Source organism: Kogia breviceps, chromosome 19, assembly GCF_026419965.1.
Source record: "Kogia breviceps isolate mKogBre1 chromosome 19, mKogBre1 haplotype 1, whole genome shotgun sequence".
In the NCBI taxonomy this organism is placed as follows: domain Eukaryota; kingdom Metazoa; phylum Chordata; class Mammalia; order Artiodactyla; family Physeteridae; genus Kogia; species Kogia breviceps.
Genome location: NC_081328.1, coordinates 24,960,673 through 24,982,249, shown reverse-complemented (window position 1 = coordinate 24,982,249; position 21,577 = coordinate 24,960,673). Strand labels below are relative to the sequence as shown.

General features: G+C 53.0%; 1 protein-coding gene across 8 annotated transcripts in view; it reads left to right on the top strand.

The window, feature by feature from the left end:
* Window positions 1–21,577, top strand: part of MSI2 (musashi RNA binding protein 2) — a 394,546-nt gene that overhangs the window by 273,319 nt on the left and 99,650 nt on the right. The gene's annotated exons all lie outside the window — the stretch shown is intronic.

The window sequence follows — 21,577 nt, the reverse complement described above, 5'->3', positions numbered from 1 at the left end:
GGCAGCAGCAACTTTGCCAGCCGTGGTCACCCCTGAGCGAGGGGGGAGGCTGGCCTGCCTGCTCCCCTCCCCTAGCCTCAGTTGTCTGCAAACCCATCTTTTCTGAGTCAATTAGGAGAAATCTCAACAAGACTGAGAATAAATGCTGCAGGATCCGTGCGGGGGAAGGGCTTGCAGGTCCATCTTTGGACCTAGATTTGATGACTGGCTGGCATCAGGAAGCTGTAGCTGGCAAGGCCTCGTGGGCAGCCTGGGCAGGAGAGCATCCGGGCAGGCTTCGGGGCCCATGCGAGCACAGTCTCCTTGATATGCACCTATTTGGGTCTTTTACTCTTTTTCTTCTCATTTGTTGCAAAAAGTGCTTAAGAAATAAAAGTTAGTATAAGAACCCGGGGTAAATAATGCCGGCTTCAGCTGTCTGCAAGCTGTTCCTTACACACTGTGCTTTTCATTGTTTAAAATAGCAAGGTTGGGATTTTGGGGGGGTCATAGGGAAAGAACATGATGTCTCTTTCCTTCCCTTTTCTTTCTTTAATTTTTTTTTTTTTAGCCTTTTTTTACCTTTTCTCTTCCAAAAGGATTTTGGGGGACAGAACTGAAAGTTAAGCAGAAATCCAAATTCTTTCTCTGTCTTTTTAATTCCCATCTCTTGTTTGCATCTCTCTGATATATCTGAAGCCTGGCTGGAAATTTTTGGAAATCTCAGCGCAGGGAAGTGGGAGACCCAGGACCTTTTTTCCTTTTCCTAGGAAGACTTCGAGTGGGCTTAGGAAGTTTCCACATCCAAGATCTACACACATGTATGTATCCCTCTGTCTCTGATTAAATCCACCCTACAGATGTCTTTCACCCTGGGCTTCACCTCTCAGAGTTTTTCAGGAACCATTTTTCTATTAAATTAAAGAGTAAGAGTTGATGAGGAAAGAGGGGGGCGGGGGCGCGCTCTTGGAAGATATAATTAAAATTTGTTTATTATAACGATTAAAGAGAAAGAATGGTTATTAGTCTCATGAATGACCTTCTCCCAGTGTTTTTGTTTGTTTGTTTGTTTTGGTTTATTCAAAGTGGTTTAAAACTCACATAGTAGCTGGCTTCTGTGGAGCCACCAGGGTTTTTGCAAACCATGAACTGAGAAAGGAATAAAGTCCTCTTATTTTTGTGCCTGTAGGTAAACCGGTAGGGGGTCAAAGGGAGCAATAGTATCTCTCAGGCTAAATCCAGCCTCCTCCTTTGAGGCTGAACCTGAGTGTATGTGTGTACAGGGGCTCCCTTTCCCTGTCCCGGCTACATCCTGAATTCTTCCTGCCAATTTGTCTGCCGTTGAGAGACAAGTCCTCGTCAGACTTCTGGGCTGGAGAATCGGATCGGCCTCAGACCTGGTGTGAGCCTCTACTGCTTCCTGCCAGGATGGCGGGGGCCTGCCCCAGCGTCCCAAATCCAGGGGGGGCGGGAAAAGGCAGGTGGGCTGCAGCCGGCACGAGGTGGCAACTGGACTGGAAACTGGTCTTCAACCCAGGGTAGAAGTCAGGTGCGTGAAGCAGACAGGTTGCTGTGTTAAGACTGTCGATTCTCAGATGCACCCATGGGTCACACGTGTGCACAGGAGCGCATTCTCAGACCCTCCTCTCCCCCACTGCCGTGATCCACCTCCCTTCCTCCACCCACTGCTGAAATCTTAGCTTTCAAGTGCAGGTGTTGAGGTTAATAACAAGACATTTCCCAGCTGGCCCTTGGCTAGAGAAGCTTCTCACTGGGCTCCAAAGGAAAGGAAAGGATTTAAAGGGAGCACAGACGTCAAAGCTGGAAACAGTGGTGTCCACTGCTGGTGTCAAGGGTTGGCTGGGAGGTGTTTTTTACACACTGGCCAGTCGTATAAAAAAAGCAGTTCAAGCAGCAGGTAGGCCCTGCCCATCCCCACCCCATCCTTCTCTCACCCTTTGGCTGCTATAGTGCCCACACTTAGATCCTCCAGCTTCTAGAAGGACTGACCCTTTCCCTCAACTTGCCGCACTGAGGGGCTTGGATGGAGGGTGCCCGGGACCCAGGCCATGTGACCTTCAATCGGTCTCTCCCCGAGCTGTCCCAGAACTAGCTACACACTGGGGTGCTGTCCCCCCACTTCCTCACTGGACACTCAGACCATCATTCGTGAAGATTTATTGCTGATACCACAGAGTAACCCGCATAAGCCATGGGGGAGTAGCAGCAGTTTAATTAAAGTTCAGAGTCATGTTTACGGGTCTGTAATTCCTCACTCCCTTTCTGAGAGGGTCCTGGGAAGCCCAGCTTGGCTTTCTGCCTGCTTCGAGTCTCTGAGCATGGGAGCCGACCAGCACCCCCATCTGGCCCCCTAACTCCACCCCCTGTTGCCTCCAGACCCCGCGTCTCCTGTCCCCAGGTGTTCTGAGCCTAAGCCTGAAGGAATTGGGCCAGACGCTAGGTGTCGCCAATCTGGTCCTGCCTCCGTCTCCGGAGGTCTTGATTGGCGTCACTGAGCCCTGAGTGTCTGCTTTAAAAACCTGTTGCCCGAAGAGGGAGGGGATATGAAGATATATGTATATGTATAGCTGATTCACTTTGTTATAAAGCAGAAACTAACACGCCATTGTAAAAGCAATTATACTCCAATAAAGATGTTTAAAAAAAAACCTATTGCCCAAAGAGGGAGGAGGTATGGATATATATGTATATGTATAGCCGATTCACTTTGTTATAAAGCAGAAACTAACACATCATTGCAAAGCAATTATACTCCAATAAAGATGTTTAAAAAAATAAATAAATAAAATAAGCTACATGGAAAAAAAAACAAAACAAAACAACAAAAAAAAACCTATTGCCCGGTGACAGCTCTCTAGGTTAGAGACAGTCTCATGTGTTACCTGGGTTTCATAGAGAAACTTGCTGCTTCCAGTGTTTCCATCATCAGGAGCAGTTACAGGCCTTCAGATCCTCTGGCCCTGAGCCTCCGCCTGCCTGCTCTGAGCCCTGTTGTGGTTGACCCTTGTTCTCATCTGGAGAGCTCATCTTTTACAGCTTTGATTCATGTTTTTCTTGGTATGTGCTTGAGCATTGTAAGGCACCTCAAGTAGTTTTAGAAAACATGGGGAAGACCTCAAGTAAAAAAATAACTCAGTAATCGCATGACTGCTGGACTGCTCAGAATTTGTAGAGTCGAGGAAGCAAGCGGTCCCGTTTTTGTTTGTTTTTTTTTGTAGCATGCGGGCCTCTCACCGCTGTGGCCTCTCCTGTTGCAGAGCCCAGGCTCCGGATGTGCAGGCCCAGCGGCCACGGCTCACGGGCCCAGCCGCTCCGCGGCATGTGGGATCCTCCCGGACCGGGGCACGAACCCCCATGCCCTGCAGCGGCAGGCGGACTCCCAGCCACTGCGCCACCAGGGAAGCCCCCAAGTGTTTAGTGCTGATGCATCTTGGAGCTGGGGAGTCCTCACTCTGGAGAGGCTGCTGCTGGTCTTTGAAAGAACTCTTTATCCCACCAAGAAAAGAAAAAGGGTCTGAATGACTTACTATTTTTGTCGTAAGAATTTTGAGCATCCCTGGGAATAATGGGAGATTCCTGGTAGGTTCAAAAGTGGCATCAGAGGGCTTCCCTGGTGGCGCAGTGGTTGAGAGTCCGCCTGCCGATGCAGGGGACACGGGTTCGAGCCCCGGTCTGGGAAGATCCCACGTGCCGTGGAGCAACTGGGTCCGTGAGCCACAGCTACTGAGCCTGCGCGTCTGGAGCCTGTGCTCCGCAACAAGAGAGGCCGCGACAGTGAGAAGCCCGCGCTCCACGATGAGGAGTGGCCCCCGCTTGCCACAACTAGAGAAAGCCCTCGCACAGAAACGAAGACCCAACACAGCCAAAAATTAAAAAATTTTTTTAAAAAGTGACATCAGAAATTGCCAGGTTGGAAACTTGGCCTTTGGTTATCTGTCTCCCAGCCAGCACACTCCCTCCAAGGACAAGGTCTTAATGGCTCCTGTGTCTCAGTTAAGCAGCCCTGATTGAACTGGACTGACGGACACAGAACACTGAACAGGGGCTGTGAAGAATACCAAGGCATGGCCAGCTCAAAATTACCCATTTGAAAGCTGCGTGTGAAGCCAAAATGAATGTTAGCATCATCTCTCACTTGTGCAGTTTTTCAAAATTCAACCACAGGTCTTCCTGGAGCCCTAGCTGGGGTTTGATTTTCTAGGCTGGGATAAAGATGAAAATAAACATTTATTTGGTAGGGGGGATTGGGACATTGAACTGCTTTTAAATGATGTGAAGAAACTCTTTCTTCTCCCCTCCTTTTCCTCTTCTGCTCTGGTGCTGACTTTGAAAACCCTTCCAAGGGAGGCTGAGAGGTGGGGTGCTTTCTCGAGCTGCTTGCTGAGGTCGGTGTTTTGAAATATGCAGGAAATCTATCTCAGCTCCGCATCATCTGTTGGCTCCCATCACCGAGGGACAGAGAGGAGGGTGCCCCGGCAGCTCGGCCGGTGGGCCTTTGTGGCCGTCCCTCCTTCTGGCCCAGAGATAACAGTGTTTGAAAGTCTGTGTTTATCGCAAGAGAACAGCATGGCCAGAAAAGCGTAGAGGAAAGAGCCGGCGGCCCTCCTCTGATGGATGGCGAGCAAATTTTTCTTGTGAAGCACAGGCAGTCTACAAGTTTGTCTTTTTCAAGAGGGGAAGAAATTTAAAGTGAAGCTCCAGAGAGATAAGTTTTTGCTTCATGAAGGCTTAACGATTCTAGTAGGGCCCTGAAAATGGCAGAGACCTCAATTTCCCCCCTTACGGGCTCCCTAACTAGAGAGGTTTGCAAAGCTTAAGGGGATTAATGCTCTTTAAACCTCTGCAGTGCTTCCTGCTCCTCATGGGATCCGGGTGCTAATAAAGATGTACCAGCTTGGAAAGGCTGGTAAATACTGCTTTGTTGCCACGGCAACAGGCGAAACAAGAAGGACGCCGAGTATTGCTAACAAGAGTCCTTATGATCAAGAGTTTAAGGAGGAAAAAAAAAAAAAAAGGTTCTTAAAAATGCAGAGAGTCTTGGCGAGGTAATTAGACTTGGTGCTCTCAAAGTAAATTTATAGTTTTACAGAGCACTACTGGAGTGCCTTGTTGCTTGCAATGTCACCCTCTGTCAAGCGTCGAAGCCGCATCACTGCTAAGAGCTGGCAGCATCTGCTGCCATTGCTCTGGTGAAGCTGGGGCGGCGTCCTGAGACACCTTCCCTCTTTCTCCTTCTCCTCAGCAGCGAGTCGCTGCATGCCTTCCCTTACTCGGGAATTGTTCAAAAGCTCTGTTTCCTGCCTCCTTGGTGTTGAAAGATATGAGGGAATGTTCTACACCTGCCTTACATCTGGGATGTTACTGTTGTTAGCAACCATGAGAGGTGAAGAGGAACTCGTAAGAGAAAGCACTCCCTGCGCCTGGCTGCTGGGCCGTGCTCTTTCCTTGCTTTGTTTCGTTGCACCTGCCGGCGGACCCCGCACCCCGCGTACTTGCTATCGTGCCAGTTTTTCAGAGGAAGAAACAGAGGGGTAAAGGAACCCGCCCCTGGGGACGCAGCCAGCCAGGGGGTAGAGCTGGGATTGAACCCAGGAGTGGCTGTAAAACCTGAGCTTTCAGCCCCTGGACCGTATCTTTATGGCCCTGCTCACAACCATCTCCGCCTGCTGCCATAATCCTCATTCCTGAGTCATGAGTAGCTCCTGCAGCCCCTGCTGGGACCTTCTGCCTGGACGTGCTGGGACCTTCTGCCCGGACGTGCTGAGACTTCCCGGGGAACCTGGGCCTTGCGCTCACGTTCTTTCCCTCCGTGGCATTTGTTACACTGTGCTGAGCTCCTTGGAGAAGCTTATGCTTTGCGTGTGTGTTTTAAAGTTCTGGGGACTGTGGGTGAGAAGTAGGGCCATGTGGGGAGGTGGGTCACTAGCCTGAGATGCCCAGGCTGCCGCACTGACTCCCCTCCTGGGTAACGGTGCCCAGCTGCTCAAGCCAAACTGGGGCTTAGTCCTGGACCCCGCCTCATGCACCATCTGGCCAGTCTGTCTATATACCCACCTTGGCGTTACCCTGGCCTTGGCATCCGCCGTCACGCCCCGCTGTAAGCCCCCATCACCTCTCCCTGGCACTTGCAGCAACTCCCAGGGGACTCCTGCCTCCAGGTCCCCTCCTCTCTAATTAACCCATTCAGAGGGATCTTCCTGAACCGTGATTCTGATGGTGCCAAGGGTGTGGCTTCCCAGCCAAGCGCCTGAATGTGGCCTCCAAGGTGCTGGTTGACCCAGCCTTGCCTGCCCCTCGGCTCCCTATCTGCCTGGGCTGTCTGCTTAGTGTGTCCTACGCCCCTGCAGTTCCTCGATCACCGGGGTCTTTCTCAGCTTTTGGACACATTAATCGCCACCCACCTTTCCTTTGACAAATTCCTGAGGGCCTCCAGGACTCAGCCCGGACCCACTCCAGTGTAGAAGGGTGCCCCTTCCTCCTCCCTCTTCTGTCATCATTTGCTCATGCTGTCCGCGTTCCCCACCCCACCGCCAGCCCCAGGAACTGTGAGAGCCTTAAGAGTCGGAGGCCAGGTTCTGTTCCTCTTGGTGTCCCTAGTACCTGGGACATAACAGGTCGAGGAGTGAGGAGAGGAGTGAGAGAGTTTATCCTCACCAGATTGCTTGGCAACAGACCCCACAGCCCTTGGAGGTCAAGTGACTTGGGACCTTGGACATTCCAAGGTCACACAACCACCCCTCCTGAGCTCCACCTACAGTCCCACGATCCCTGCAGCCAGAACAGGCTTCCTCGCTTCAGAACCACCACCCACCACTTCCTGTTGTGACTACTAAAGCCATGTCCCAGTGGACCCTGGAGACCATGCCTGAGACACCTTACACCCTTGGTCGTAATGGTAACACATGATCTGAGTTTTGTTGCTTGTAAATTTCTTTTATGCTGATAAACTCAGAACTGGATTGGAATTGAACGTGGAATGCTGTCCAGAATCCATCCAGAATGTGATGGTAAACATTTACTATTTTTTTTTCTCCTTCCTCCCCACAGTATCAGTTTTCTTATTGAATTTAGGAAGCCATGGCAATTGATTAAGTTGCAGTGGAGCTTGCCCTAAAAGGAAATGATTGATAATCCGTTTAGGTCTGGGTTGCTTGCTTTTCCCCTCCTGATTTCCTTGGCCACTTTTTTCAATTACCAGCTGTATTTAGCTTGGTTTGCTGGCCATAACTCATTTCCCCTTCCTCCAGGATCTGCAGAGAAGTTGTAATGCAGTGTTGGAGTAGTGACATCTAATTATTGCCCTGAGACATCAGTTAGAAATGCAAGAATACAGCTTCTCGAGGGGCACAGACGAGAGCTGTGGGGCTGTGAAGCAGAACAGGTCTGTCCCAACGCATCCGCCTCTGGGGTATTGGGAGGGAGGTCAGGGCATCCTGGAACAGCACAGCCTCCTGTCACATGTGGCCCTCTGGTGGCGAAGGTCATGTGATTGATCTCCCAAGTGAAGTGATTGGCTAGCTTCTGGGAGAAAAGCTACTCGGGGGGGGGGGGGTGTCACCGTGGGTGGTTCATGCCCTTACCTTTGCTGTGTTTTACCTTCTACAAGGTGCACTTCACATCTTACTAAGGCGTGCGACCCCGCACTGGGGGACTTCCTCCATCGTGGGCGAGGCTGCACTGGCAGGCTCCGGGGCTGGGGTGGGGACTTAAGGCCGGGGAGACGGGGGGAACTTGTGCTCTCGTTGCTGGAGGCTCCCTCTGGACACGGAGAAGGTTGCTACCCAGCGTACCCTTCCCTATTTACTACGAACTGAGTCATGCCACCTCTTTCTAGACAGGATGAGGCCAGAAGTATCCCTGAAAAAAGCAAGGAATCACTCAGGAGCTGAAGGCTTTTCCCAAGACGTCATGACGGAGCCTTAAGGCCCTGCCCCGTTTCCCTCCTGCTCCTGACTCCAATGCTTAATGTGTTTGGAATGAATTCATGAATGCCAGCACCAATCAGATCGTTTCTAAGTCACCCTGAAGTTCCTGTGGACTCTGAGCGGTCTGGTTTACCAAAGGAGAACCCGGCCTGGGAGGCTGTGGGGCTGAGGACAGGCTCAGCAGGGGTTTGGCTGGTCCCTGGCAGCCCTGAGCAGGGGTGTTCCTTCTGCAAGGCTGTTGGTACGTGTTCCCTGTTTGGGATGGGGGACGGGGGAGCCCCGGGGTTTCTCTTGGGCATGCGGAGTCCCTGACTCCAAAACGCCGTTGATGAGAGAGAAGCAGCCCCAATTTTTGGTGAGAGTCAATGGGGTGAAACAGAGCTGTGTTTCCTAGACGCTGAATATTTCTTCTAAATGTTCAGGTCCATGACCAAGGCAGCTGAGTCAGCAGATTGTCAGCGGTCCAGAAAGTGCTGTCTCGCTGGGTGCTGAACTGCCCCCAGAACTGCAGCCCACGGAGCCCTCCCACATGCCTCTCCCGCTTCTGGTTTTCACGACAAATTTTTTGAAGAGCGAGGGGAGAGGAGTGGCAGGTTTTTCGTAATAACCCCTCTCCCGTTTTCCGAGAGTGCTCGGGGATGGAGCTTGCCTGCTGCTGGTGTGGGGAGCTGACAAAACATTTAAATAAAGGCTCTGGGGAGAAGGACATGCTTAGATTACGAAGAGAAACTCCCCACAGCTATGGTCTCGGCGTATCAGGCGCCTCTATAATTATACCTGTTCGGCACTGCCATTTCTAGTCACCATGCAGCCATCCGAGCAAAGACAGGTGCTCTAAAAATGGCCCCAGAACAGTCTTTTTGAAAAGATAGTCAACGATCAGAGCTATTAATAGTGTCTTTCCAACCAATAGCAAAGATGGGGCCCCCCCCCTTGGGCTTGGTTGTTGGGGCCCCGTGTCCTGGGAGTGTTGGGAGCCCCCCAGGGACTTCGAGTTCTTGGACACCCCAGTGGCCGGGGCGGTGGACGCGACGCCCTCGTCAGCTTGAGCTGCTTCCTCGCTGTCTGCTTGTGGAGACGCTTCTTTGCTGGTGACACAACAACAAAGCCAGCACTCGAACTCACTTGCCTCGTCCCCAGACCAGCCCTTCTGCCAATTCTAAGCCACTAGCCCTGCCAAGAGCAAAGGCAAGCCCGCTGGATTCCACCGTCTCTGTGGAGTTCTGAGTCACAGACCCTTCCAGGTTCTTCCTGGTTTGGCTGACACGTTTCAAGAACACAGAGGCTCTTTGGTGCCATTTCATTCATACCCAGCCTCTGTGGGTACCACCGAAGGAACATTACTTGGTACAACAGGCATGTACATCAAGAGAACTACCACGTGGGATGATCCCACCCAGACCTCCCTGGACGATGCAGTGGTTTCCCCCAAATCATCTGTCCAGACCAGCAGCAGGTGACCTGTTGCAAGGCAAGCTTCCCTGGCTGGGGACTGGCTGGAAAAGAGAGGCCCTTGGTGGAGGCTGAGGACGCATGCGGAGCTGGGCGGTCTGGCTCCTGCCTCCCAGCCCGTAATCGACCCTAGTGGTTAATCTATAAAAGGGGCCACGTGGGCCCAGCTTCACTGATGATGCCCTGCAGCCCAGAGGATGCCTGTCCCCACTTCTGCTCCTCAGGCGGCACCCCTCCAGCCTCTGCTTGGTGCCAGCCCGTGTCTCCCCAAGGGCCAAGGCAGCTGGGCATCTGGAGAGTTTGTCTGCAGTGGCCTAGTGGTCACCATCACGGGCTGTCCTGCATCCCTGCAGAGGCTTCAGAAAGCAGGAGCAGGGTCTCCAATCTCTGCCGGGTCCCCCTTTCAATGTGACTCCTTAGCCACGATTGGTCGGTGGGAAGGTGAGAAGGCCGGGTCGTAAAATGCGTTCTGCAAAATGCCAAACGGGTTTTCTGAGCGCCCCCAGGCATCTGGATCTGTGCTCTGAACATAGCGTGTTAACGGGCTTTAAAGCAGAAACACGTGTGATCGTGAAAGACTAGAGATGGGGCAACGGAGGAGACAGTTTAAAATCGCTGTTTGGTATCTCCCCGGTACAGTAGCAAACATGAAAAGCTATTACAGTACACGGAAGCGGTTCATTTGCGTAATGACATCTTCGTAACTTGCCTTGCCAGCTGGCCTCTCACAATAGTCTTTGGGGGGAAATTTTGCTCTTTTAAAATATTTGGGGGGTGGTGATAGAGGGGGAGACTTCTTATGTCCTGAGCCCCTCTGCTGAAACTCCAGTGGTAGGGGGATCGCAGTGTCCCGCCCCCTCCACGGAATCCTGAAGGGATCGGAGGAGGACTTGAGCTAGACTCCATGGGGATTTACACAGTCTGCTTCACCGAGAGTGTCCAAAACTCTTCCCTCTGTACTGCTTCCTCCCACCCCTTCCAAACCACTGTGCTTGGGTAGAAAAGTGGTTGGGAAGCAAGGACTCTGACATCAGACCGCCTGACTTCAGAAATCCCAGCTTTTAACCACGTGCCCGCTGAGTGACCTTAGGCAAGTTACATAACCTCTCTGAGCCTCAGACTCCCCCACTGCAAAATGAGATAACAGTAACCCCTGCCTCCTAGGGTTTTGAGGGGCGTTGTTCAGACACTGTCTGTACGGCTCCTACCAGGAGCACGCAGTAAAGGAGGTGATTTTCAGCGGTGACCAGTGTGCCTTTGCAGTTTGCTTTTGGTAACCTGACCTCTGCCGAGTGGTGGGTCGTGAAGTTTTGTGCGCACCCAGGAAGGAGGCAAGCCGGTTTTTCCCCAGTGGAATCATGGTGGGAGCAAAGCTGTGGGGGGATGGGAAGCTCACCACTGCCCTCCTGGCCGTGCAGGAGCTGCTGCCCTGCTGGGGGGCAGGCACAGTGATTTTCCGGGGCCCACCCTAGCCAGTGATGCAAATGGCAGTGAGGTCGGTGCCTCGGCTCCCTGATGAGATCTCTCTGCCCAGGCCGATCTGTGCATCTGGGGCGTCAGGTCTGGAAACGGTTCTCCCACTGTCTGTTCTTGGGCGATGATGCAGGGACCCCATGATCCAGAAGAACCACAGCCCTGAGGCGGAGAAACGCCAGCGGGGCTGGGGCTGGGTGCTTCGGAGAGGGCAGTACCGAGGCAGCGGGTGGAGTGCTGGATGTCCTTGCCCGTCTGCCTGGAGCAGCTGCTTTGCCCCCGTCTCAGTTCCCTGAGGACTGGCGGCCCAACAGGCCCGCGGGGCACACACACCTCTGCTGCTCGCTGGTCCCCTGCGTCCAGCCCAGCCTACCGTGTCTGTGCAGTTGATTCTGGGAAATCCCACATGAACTGTGCTTGAACCAGCTTGAACCAACGGTTCAGAGACTCTTCCGTCCCCACCCCTTCCTGGCCTTTCATCCAAACTGCAAACAAATAGCAGTATGAGCCGTTTGCCCAGTTGCTGCTTTTCTGTTGTTGGGCCTCTCCGTGGGGAGGAGGCAGGCAAGCTGAGGGGAGGACAGGAAGGTGGGAAATCCACAGCCCGGCACCGAGAGCGGCCTTCCCTGCCCCTCGCAAGCAGTGTCCCATTATCCGGAAAGGGGTCAGCCTGCGTATTTAGTCAGAATTTTAGAGTCCTGGAAGGTTCCTTCTAGCACCAGCTGATGGCAGTACCCTCATTTTATAGACGAGGAAACTGACAACCAGAGAGAATTCGTTTATTCATGATTTGAATTTGCAGCTTTGGAGTCCAGCAGGCCTGGATTCAAATTCTGCTTCTTTCCACTTAATTATCTGTATCTGTGTAAGCGGCTTAACCTCTTTGAGCCTCAGTTTCCACATGTGTAAAACAGGGATAAGAATACTTCCTCAGATGGTGATTGCTACAGATTAAATGAGGAGGCATATATAAAGTGCCTGATATATAGGAGTGTCACTCGCTGGCCCCAAGCCAGGCCTAGGGGACGCCACCCGTCCTCTCGGGCTTTGCTGGGTGGCCCAGAACCAGGTGAGTGGAAGCACAGAGCTGGCGCGGTAGCCCTTCCTCAGCTCCGTGCTGTCACAGCAGATGACAGTGACACCAGTGTTCCCGTAGAATGCACCCAGTGCTGCAAATGTTGGTTAGCTTCCCGGAGGGTGGAGGAGAGCCATCTTTTAAAAATATTATATTGGGGGGAAAAGACGCCTGGTCGTATTTCACCGACATAAAGGAATGCAGTCCCTTCAGACGCTGACAGGCAAACCGGTGGCTAACAAATGAAATCCTCGGGGCCTGCACTAATGGATAGATAAGCCTGCTGTGTGGACTGCACGTACCAAAGGCTGCAGGCCTTGGAGGCTTGATCTCTTCACTGTGAGCTAATTGTTCCTCCTGCTGGTTCCCATGGAAAGTTCTGTTCCTTTGCAGCCCCACCCTTGGGGACCATTTACACGATGCTGGGCACTCCACAGACATTAGCTGGTCTGTGAGCCGGGAAGCCCTCGTCCAGGTGGAAAAAGCTGAGAGCAGTTAGGCCACTTGTCCAAGATCGCAAGCCAGGCAGCAAAGTGGTAAAGTGAGCTCAGGGCCTCCGAACCCAAAGCCCGTTTCCCGCCCACTGTCCCACCTCGCCTTCACAAACAGTGTGACACTGAATAAGGCTCAACCCGTGTCAGGTGATCTCCAGTCCTCCCTAACGTGGACTGTGGTCTGCCAGAAATTACATATCAATAACAGTCACATGTTAGTGGGGGGACACACACAGGGCCCAGTGTGCACATGGCCCTGTCCCCAGAATGGAGGTTTTGCATTTTCCTTTCATCCCCGGCCTCCTGGCCCCAGCCCGCCTGGCCCGCCGCCCTCCCCAAGGTTGGTGGTTAAGGAGTTTGCAAAGGTCGCATTGTCTGGCCTGGTACACGCACCGCTGAACAGCACACCTGAGCCAGAAGGGGCCTGGGTGCCTCCCCCGACACATGTCACGTTGCCAAGCACAGCCTGGTGAATAGGGTGTCCTTTGTGCAGGCCCCCGTGGGTCTTCCTCACTGTACAGCCAGTACGCTGTGCTCCAGACACAAAGATCCCGTGTCCCTGGCTGCCCGCCCTCCCCACCTGAGCGAGGGGTGTGCTGTGCGTTTGCAGATCTCTTGCTGGAACTGGGCATGGATGCCTGGGTTTAAGCGCAGACTTAAGTCAGAATTGCCCAGGAGCTAACGTATTTGGGGGCATTGGTCAGGGCAGCCGGAAGGTCACCTGTGCAGACATCACAGGACTCCTATGACCTTGTCATCGGTTGGCGTGGTTTTGGCTTGCATTCTTGCCCCTGTGCCCTCAGATACCTTTCTTTTGTCTGGAATTTCTGGATGTGTGGGTCCTTCTACTGCTTGGGGGATGATGTTTCTGGGCCCTAGTAGGTCCAAGCATGGTAGCCTGGAAACTACCAGTAAGCCCAGGAGTTTGTGTTGGTGGTGGTGTCAGAGGCCAGAGGCTAGAGCCCCTCTGAGGCCATCTTCAGCCACCTCATGGGCATTGAAAGTCTGTGTTGCACCCTGAGTCCTAGGAGAGCTTCTGGAGACACACTGTCAGGGCATCCCCGCCCTAATGGGAGCTTGTAGCCTGTTCCCAGGGAGGCGGATAGGGGTCTAGAGCGTGGTCCTCACTTCAGAGCTAGGAGTCTTATTAAGTTAGCGATTACTGCTAAATTGTATGCATTTCATCTGCTCATTCGTTCAATAAATGGCGCAAGCACATGGCAGGCACTGAGTGACACTCTTTTGCACACTCTTGCTCAAGAGACTACTCTGTGTCTTAGGATTGTTTTGTGGGATCCACAGACCCTCGTGCCATGTCTGGATAGCACTTTCGGAGAAGGAAGAGTTCACGATGGATTTTCCATTTTCTGTAGGATAAGCGCTGAAAGTTTTAGCCCAGCATTCGAGCCTTCTCGGAGTTCTGGCCAGTTTTCCCAGCCTCACCTCGTACCCCTCCCTGGTTCTTGAGCCCCATCGTCCTGCCTTGCTGTCTGCAACACACACGTTCCTGCAGCCCTTCCTGACTCCGCCCCTGCCCCTCTCTTCACCTGGAATGCACTCATTGCCCGGAAGCCCTGCATTCTCGCAGCAGGGCTTTGTCCCACCTCCAGCACAGCCTGGGCCGGTTTGTGCTGGGTTGTTTGCCTCTGCCTCCCCTGCTAAGGGCAGGGCTCACTCTGGAAACAGGGACCTGTTCTGTGTTCACCCCCAGGGGTAGCACCACGCCTGGCACAAGGGACAGGTGGTCTCTGATCCAAAGGATTAGTTTGAGCAGCTTCAGGTAGCTCTTGTACCCGCGTTGGCTTCGAAAGGGAAGGCATTTCAGGCAGACGTCCCCGCTTGCCACCCTCCTTGCTCTCTCGGGCTCCCCGGGTTTTTTGAAAATTGGCTGTAGTCACGCGACACCTCTGTTGCCTCCTAAATAACATCTGTTTACTTTCCCGGGGGGGAGTAGCAATTTAGGATGAGTGAAGAGGAGTGAAAACCCCTTCCCTTTTCTTGGTTGCCTGCATGGTGCTGGGGCATTGGGGCAAACCCCTACAGACATCCTCACAGACTAGAGAAATTGGGGGCTACTTGAAGATGTAACATCGGCAGGTAGAGTATGCGGAAGAGCGGCCTTTTGGGTCTCCTTGTTTGGAGAAGGTGAGAAGTGGCACGGAGGACCCTCAGCCCCAGAGCTTGTGTACGGCTCCGCCTTGAAGGAGGAGCTCCCCTTCCCAGGGAACAGGACCCAGATCCAGCGTGGAAACGAAGGCAGCACAGTAATAGGTACTTGAGGCTTCGTGTAAGTTGATTCCTTTTGGCACAGCCCCAGATCTCTTGATTAAATGGCCTGTGAAGTGCGGAGATATCTTGATCATGTACGTTCTACATTTGATTATATAATCGATTACATCGCTCCTAATAAAACGTAAAACGAGCTACAGAAGCCACGGGAGGGCTTTAGCGTATATCAAAAGGAGAAGGTCTACCTGCAGATGGGTAACCCTGAGTCCACGTCAGTGTCTAGGGCAACCTGCAGGGCAGCTGCTGTGCTTACCCTCCTGGACCCCGCCTGTGTTTCCAGGGGCGCACGTGGACAGTGTAGCACGGCGTTGCCTTCCAAGAGGAAAATGGTTTATTCACTCAGTAATTGAGGGAGTGAGGATTCGGCCCAGCTCACGCAGCTCAGGGCAGAAGTGAGCAAAGAACACAGCGGAGCTGGGCTTGTCCAGGAGGCTGCCGCCGAGCCAGCTGGGGCCACCAGTCGGTTTATGAAACAGTGGAAGGGAGTGTTCAGAGGACACCGACGGCCTCGTGCAGCCGATTAGGAGAGCCGCCGCGTGGCTTTTTCTCCGCCTGCCTTGGCAGCCCCGTTCCCGCTGGGGAGGTGGCGGGATGTCATACAAGGGGCTCACTCTAACCCATCGTGCCAGGGAGCGGGGCCGGAGGCTTCTTCCTGTCCACGCCCCAGAGGGTGATGCTTCTCCAAGGACACTTCCACGTGGCAGGGAGCTTGGGAGGTTTGGGGGACAAGTGATCGTTCTCACTCAGGATGGACGGGTCTGTTCAAAACAACCCATCCTGTCCCACTGACAAGCTGCAGCAGCATTTTGGTTTCTGTTTAAAACATTGCTATCAACCAGTTGGAATACAGGCCCGGAGTATCGCGGGGTGTAATCTAATTAGTATGAAGTCAATTCAGTCAGTCCTTTTGTATCTCGTGATTAAATAAGTGGGGAAAATGGCTTGAAAATTAGGTGCTAGAACGACCCAATTACATTTCTGTAGCTTTTTGTATTCAATTTCATAAACAATTTTGCTCTTCGCTGGTTAATCAGTGAATGCCTTTTTCCAGTTTGAAAAGCACTTTTGAAATTATAATGCAATTAAATTGTGTGTGGATGTTCTGGCATAGCGAGTGTGAAAGCCGGGGGCTTGGCAGGCTGCCGTGTTGTACCTTGACGGTAATGAGTCCCCAGGCTGGCAGCTTGCGAGTGTCATTCATAATATTGTCCATGCTGGGTTACTGTAAAGTGCAGCTGCCTTAACCGGCAGTTAACCAGCCACCGCCAGTCCCCTCTCTCCAGTGGGATGTGCGTGCTTTGTGCAACGGGGCTGTGCCTTGGAGATGCCAGGATGGCGGGGCTCCTCTGGAGGCTTCCCCGGAGCACTGGGCAGTCTCGGGTGTCTTCCTGATGGATGAGGCCAGTGCCTCGGAGATGATCCGCTTACCTGTGCCCAGAAAAGTGTGGGATGCATTTGTCCCTCTTCCGCATGGCTGCCCAGCTTTCTCTGTCAAACAGAACAGATTATGGGAGGGGGAGAGAGGAGATAGAAGATGTCTTGGACGCCTTGCTGGGTACCCAGCATTGCAACAAACACCTTTACGGAATCCTTACAATAACCCTGTCAGAGAAGTATTACTGTCCCAGTTTAATAAAGACACTGAGGCACAAGGAGATTGATAGCTTCCTGTAAGTGGTCTCCTTGACATTGGGATCTGAGCTTGTCTAACTCCAGAGCCTGTGTTCTTTCAAAGTTTCTGGGTCAGGAAGACAAACTGAAATAAAGGCCTGGATGGGGTCTAGATGCAGGAGGTGCCGTCTGTGATAGAGGGGAACAGGAGCCCTCCCTGTTCTGAATTCACAGACGGATACCATGTGGGAAAAGAAGTGTACTTTAGATTTTTTTTGTCCTCCCAAATCATTATTTAATCATGTTTCTACTCCTTTTGACTTTGGGGTATGATTTGAGGACGCTCTCTCACGTGGGTACAGGATACAAGACAGAGTCCCCGGGTTGGGGTGAAGAGAAGACTCCAGGGGAATGCTGGCCATGGCAAAATCCAGTGGGTAAATTCAGGGGGACCTGTCCCGGCCCGCACATTTGCCCCCATCCATAGCAAATAGCAAATATGAAATATGAAGCCAGTAGGAGGCAGGCTCCCAAGGGCCTCACAGCAGGAGATGGTTAAATCATTCTGATTCTATAACTTTCTTCTCGACTTTTTTTTTTTTTTTTTTTTTTTTTTGTGGTATGCGGGCCTCACTGTTGTGGCCTCTCCCGTTGCGGAGCACAGGCTCCGGACGCTCAGGCTCAGCGGCCATGGCTCACGGGCCCAGCCGCTCCGCGGCATGTGGGATCTTCCCAGACCGGGGCACGAACCCGTGTCCCCTGCATCGGCAGGCGGATTCTCAACCACTGCGCCACCAGGGAAGCCCTCTTCTCGACTTTTAATGGCTCCACTCCTAACAGTGAACACCTAGTTCCAGCCACTAATCTCCCTTCTTCCCTTCGGATTCTTGTTCCTGTTAGAAGCCCTAGAACTGAACCTGGTTTGCTGGAAATGAGTGATATTAAACTCCTGGAGGGTCCTGTTCAGCACATTCCTTCATATTAAACTTGACATCGACTCTCAGCTGAAGGGGAGTACCTGTGGCCTGGTTATTGTAGTGCCTGCTGAGTGGGAATGACAGACTTTGCACGGAGGCTGGCCTCCGGAGGGCTGGAGAGATGGTGTTTATTGGCAAGAGAAGAGGCTGGGAGCGGGGAGTGAGCGCACCTGGGCTGCTCACGGAGCTGGAAGGGGGGCCATATTTCCTAAGCTATCTTGGACTCGGGAAGACCGTTTCACGTTGCAGCCTCTTGAAAAAAAAAATTTTTTGGCCACGTGCCTGGGAGATCTTGGGTCAGGTGCAACATCTGTTTTGCAGTAAAGCTCGGCAAAGCTAGGATGGGGAGGTGAAGGGGGTAGGACGGTGGATTAGAGAGAGGGAAGATGGGGCTCCTGGGACTAAGCTTAGGTTTTGCTGGGAAGTGTGTGGTAACTGCTAGCATGTGCTTCCAATCATCTACTCGCCAGATGTTCCCTGAGTGGGAAATGGAGGGGCCTTGCCTGATAGGGGCCAAGTAGCTTAGAATTGGAAACGGGCCCCAGTTTCCTTGCCAGGTGTTTGCTCCTTCCTAGAACATCTGGAAGGAGGATGGTAAAGAGACATCTCTGCCTCAGTCTGGAGCCTTGGGGTCAACTGTCTCGCTGGTGGATCCTCTAAAAGCTGGACATTCTGGCTGTGAAAGGAGCCATGAGAATCCTCTGAACTGACCCGTCCGTATCCAGGACCCGCTCCACCTCGAAGCTGGAACTTCCAAGACTCAGCCCAGGGCTCCAAAACAAGGCTTTTTGTGTGCCTGGGCCGATAAGACACCCATTTCTGAGGAGATACAGGTTTTTCAAGGCGCTCAGAGGAAGGAGTAAGAGGAAATGGGTGTAGGAAGATGAAGAATCAGCTCCTGACCAAGTTTCTGGCTCAGAATGTCTTTTAAGGAGGCCACTATCCCAAATCAGTGAGCCTTGTGGAAATTCCGTGAGGACCTCACAAGGAATTAATGAACAACTTAGCCCATCCTGCTTCCCGGACCTTTGTTCAGGGCCTTCTGGGTGTATCTTGCCCGTGGAGCCAAGTTGATCCTCCTGGCAGAGACAAACAAGTTACCCAATTGGCGAAGAATTCTGGGGGGTGGCACAGGATCTCAGGACGGCAGTGCAGAAAGGCCAGTCCCTGGGTCCCTGAGTGGATGTGCCATCGGCCAGGCTCTGTCTGAGGAGCCCAGGTCGGGAGGGGGTGTGAAATGGGCCTGCCTTGAGGGTTGGGGGGAGGACTTCCGTCTGGACCCAAGCCACGTGCCAACACCCACTCAGGAGAACACCTACAAAAGCAAACTGGAAGGAAATTATGGGACGTTCATGTGATGGATTATTACACATCCGTTAATGTGATACTTACAGGGAGGTTTTAAGTGACATGTGGAAATGCTGATGACACAATATTGCATGAGAAAAGCTATAAAAATGTATATACACAGTGAATCACATTAGAATTAGAATCAGCTGGGGAGTTCTTGGAGAGTACCAATTCCTAGGCCCTACCTTAGGCCAAGTGAATCAGAGCTTCTGAGGGTAGGATCTGCACATGGTGATTCTTAAAGCTGCCAAGGTGAGTGCGAGGTGCAGCCTGGGCTGAGAGTCGGCTCCAGTAAAGCAGTGTTCATGGAAGGAGAGAAATTCTCCAACTGTTGCCAGTGGTTTTCTCTGGTGGGGGAGCTATGGGTGGGTTTAGTTAAGTCTGTGCCTTAATCATTTCTGAATCGTCCGAGGCTTTGCAGGCAGCGTGGGAGCCATCCGTGGAATGGAGGCCTCTGCCAGCTGGTATCCACTGGATGGTACTGGAGGCCCCAGCCAGGCCCCGACTGCGGTCTCCTTGCCCCCCTTCTTGTCTCTGGCCCTTGAGATCATGTTGATTTATTTTGGTGCTCCCAGCGATGCGGCCATAATGCCTATTCAGAATGTTTATCGGGAAAACAAAACAACTACAACAACCGATGTGAAGCTGAGCGGGGAAGCCAGCCTAGTCCCCACTGCCTTTGCCCCTGTGGGTGCGTCCAAGTTACCAGAGCTGGGCAGCTTGGCATGCGCTCTACCTAAGGTGGCGGGGTGGGGGTGGGGTCTCCCAACCCAGCCTGCTGGGCCAGCAGGGCTTGGCTTTCCTCCCCCGGACTTCTGGGAGAAGGACAGGCGTGGGGGCAGGCAGTCAGAGCAGCGATTACAGCCTCCCCACCCCCCGCAGGTTAGGGTGAATCACAAGCCACGGGGGTGCTGAGGGCCTCTGCCCACCGTGGCCGGCGCTGCCCGCTGTCTGGCTGGCAAGGACCGGGCAGGAGCGTGCGGTCAGCTGGGGTGGGCTTCGCATTGATGCATCGGGTCTGGCTCAGAGCTTCTGAGAAGAAGCAGGTGATGATGAGGAGAGTTTCATTTCTGCAGCTGTGGTGGCTCTAACTAGCAATCGAGCTTTTGCCCAGTCCTGACATCATTTTATCATTTAGCTCCGAGGAACCAGTGGCAGGGAGCGCGCCACTAACCTTTCACTGCCTGTCAGTGACGAGGGAGAGGGCGGGCCGCCCCCGGCAACGGAGAATCAATCCACCACTAGCTCGTTTCGCTTGTTAAATCTTCTCCCTGCATCGCAGGCCAAGTGGCCTGACCTCGCACTGTGGCGGGGTGCAGGGGGGCGCGAGGGGGAGGGGAAGTGTGGCCCCGTCACCTGGGCCCCGGGCAGCCTGCCTGCTCGTCTGTCTTGGAGGCCTGCTTCTGACCGACCTAGTGGTGGTTTTCTTGCCTTTACCTCGGATACCTCCAGACACTGGCTATCTGGCCCGAGGTGAGACTGGGGACGCCTCCTCTTGTCCTTGTCATTTGATTCACGGTGTGGCGAAGGTCAAGGGTCACCCAGTCTATGCCTTGGGTTCCTCTGCGGTTCAGATGGGGATAATAATCCCTTTCAAGATACCTCATTGGATGATTGTGAAGATAAAGTGAAATCACCTATGGGAATGGTTTTGAAAAAGACAGTGGTGACATAATAACAGTAATTATAATAATGACACATCAAGAGCAAATCCAGATACTCGGCAGTTCTTCCTCTTTCTGCTTCCCACTAGGCAGGCGAGTGGCTTACACCGAATGGGAAAGTCAGTCCCTCCTACCGCTGACAGTGTGCCTCTAGCCCCCCGAAATCAGGAGAGGGTCCCAGGCCGTCTCTCTGCAAGGGCCCCTCCTCCTCCACACAGTCTCAACCTGTGCACAGCTGCCCTTGTATTCCAGATCCCCAAACAAGGGTGCTGTGTAATGAGGGCAACTGATGGTCCTCTCTGTTTTGGGGGGTGTGGTGAGGAAACTGCAAAGCGGATCGGCAATTCCGATCGGGTAAATCAGTGGCTTATAGCCAGTTGAGGGCAGGTGACCCTAACTGATGTGTACAGCGGAATCAGACCCTCCCTCGGGCCTGAGCTTGCTGGGAAGAAGGAAAGGATTTGGCATCCCTAAGGAGGGATGTCACCGGTTCGGATAAGGATTCAAAGGTTTAATCAGCAAAGCTATTTAGGTCCCAGTGAGTCTAACTGTGAGAATTATTTTGAGCTTCACCCTGTTCCGGAAATGTTGGGTTCGCTAAGCATGATGGTATTTGGCACCAGCCACCTGGAAAGAGTGAGGACTTGCCATGAGAGCCTCCAGGATTAGAGGAATTTGCAGAGCTCCCAAGCCCAGGGTTGGCTACCAGTAGTTTGGAAGCGGGGTGGCGGGGAGGGGGGGGAAACAGTCTCAGAACCCAAGCTTCTGAGGAGTAGCCTTTTAAAAGACCAATCTGTTTACCCTTTTCCTTAAGGAAATCTGTCCCGAAGTAGAGTTGTCCTGTGCCCACTTCTCTTGTCCATTTTGTCACCTGGAGGCACAGCTGATTCAGCCTCGGATCCTCCTGGCACACGTGCAGGTGCTGAGCCGATACGGACTGAATCGAAGGGAGGGAATGCCGTCCCTTCTGTGTGAAGAGCCCTCCTCGCCCCGGGGCTGCCACCTCTGCACATCGTCATGGCGCCACATTTGGGTGGCACCTGCTCCCCCGCCGCCCTGACTTAGAGGAGACTGGATTTAGGTTTCTGTTACAAACTCTGTTTTTAACTAAGCTGATCTGAGACCTGGCTGACGTGGCGTAACTCATGGGCATTCGGGGACCTGCACGGTGGTAACAGGAGGCGTTCTCACAGGGCCGTGCACGCGTGGACGTGCCCAGCAACTCCACCCGAGTTGGAGAGCCCCAGGTGGATGGGGACCTGGGACA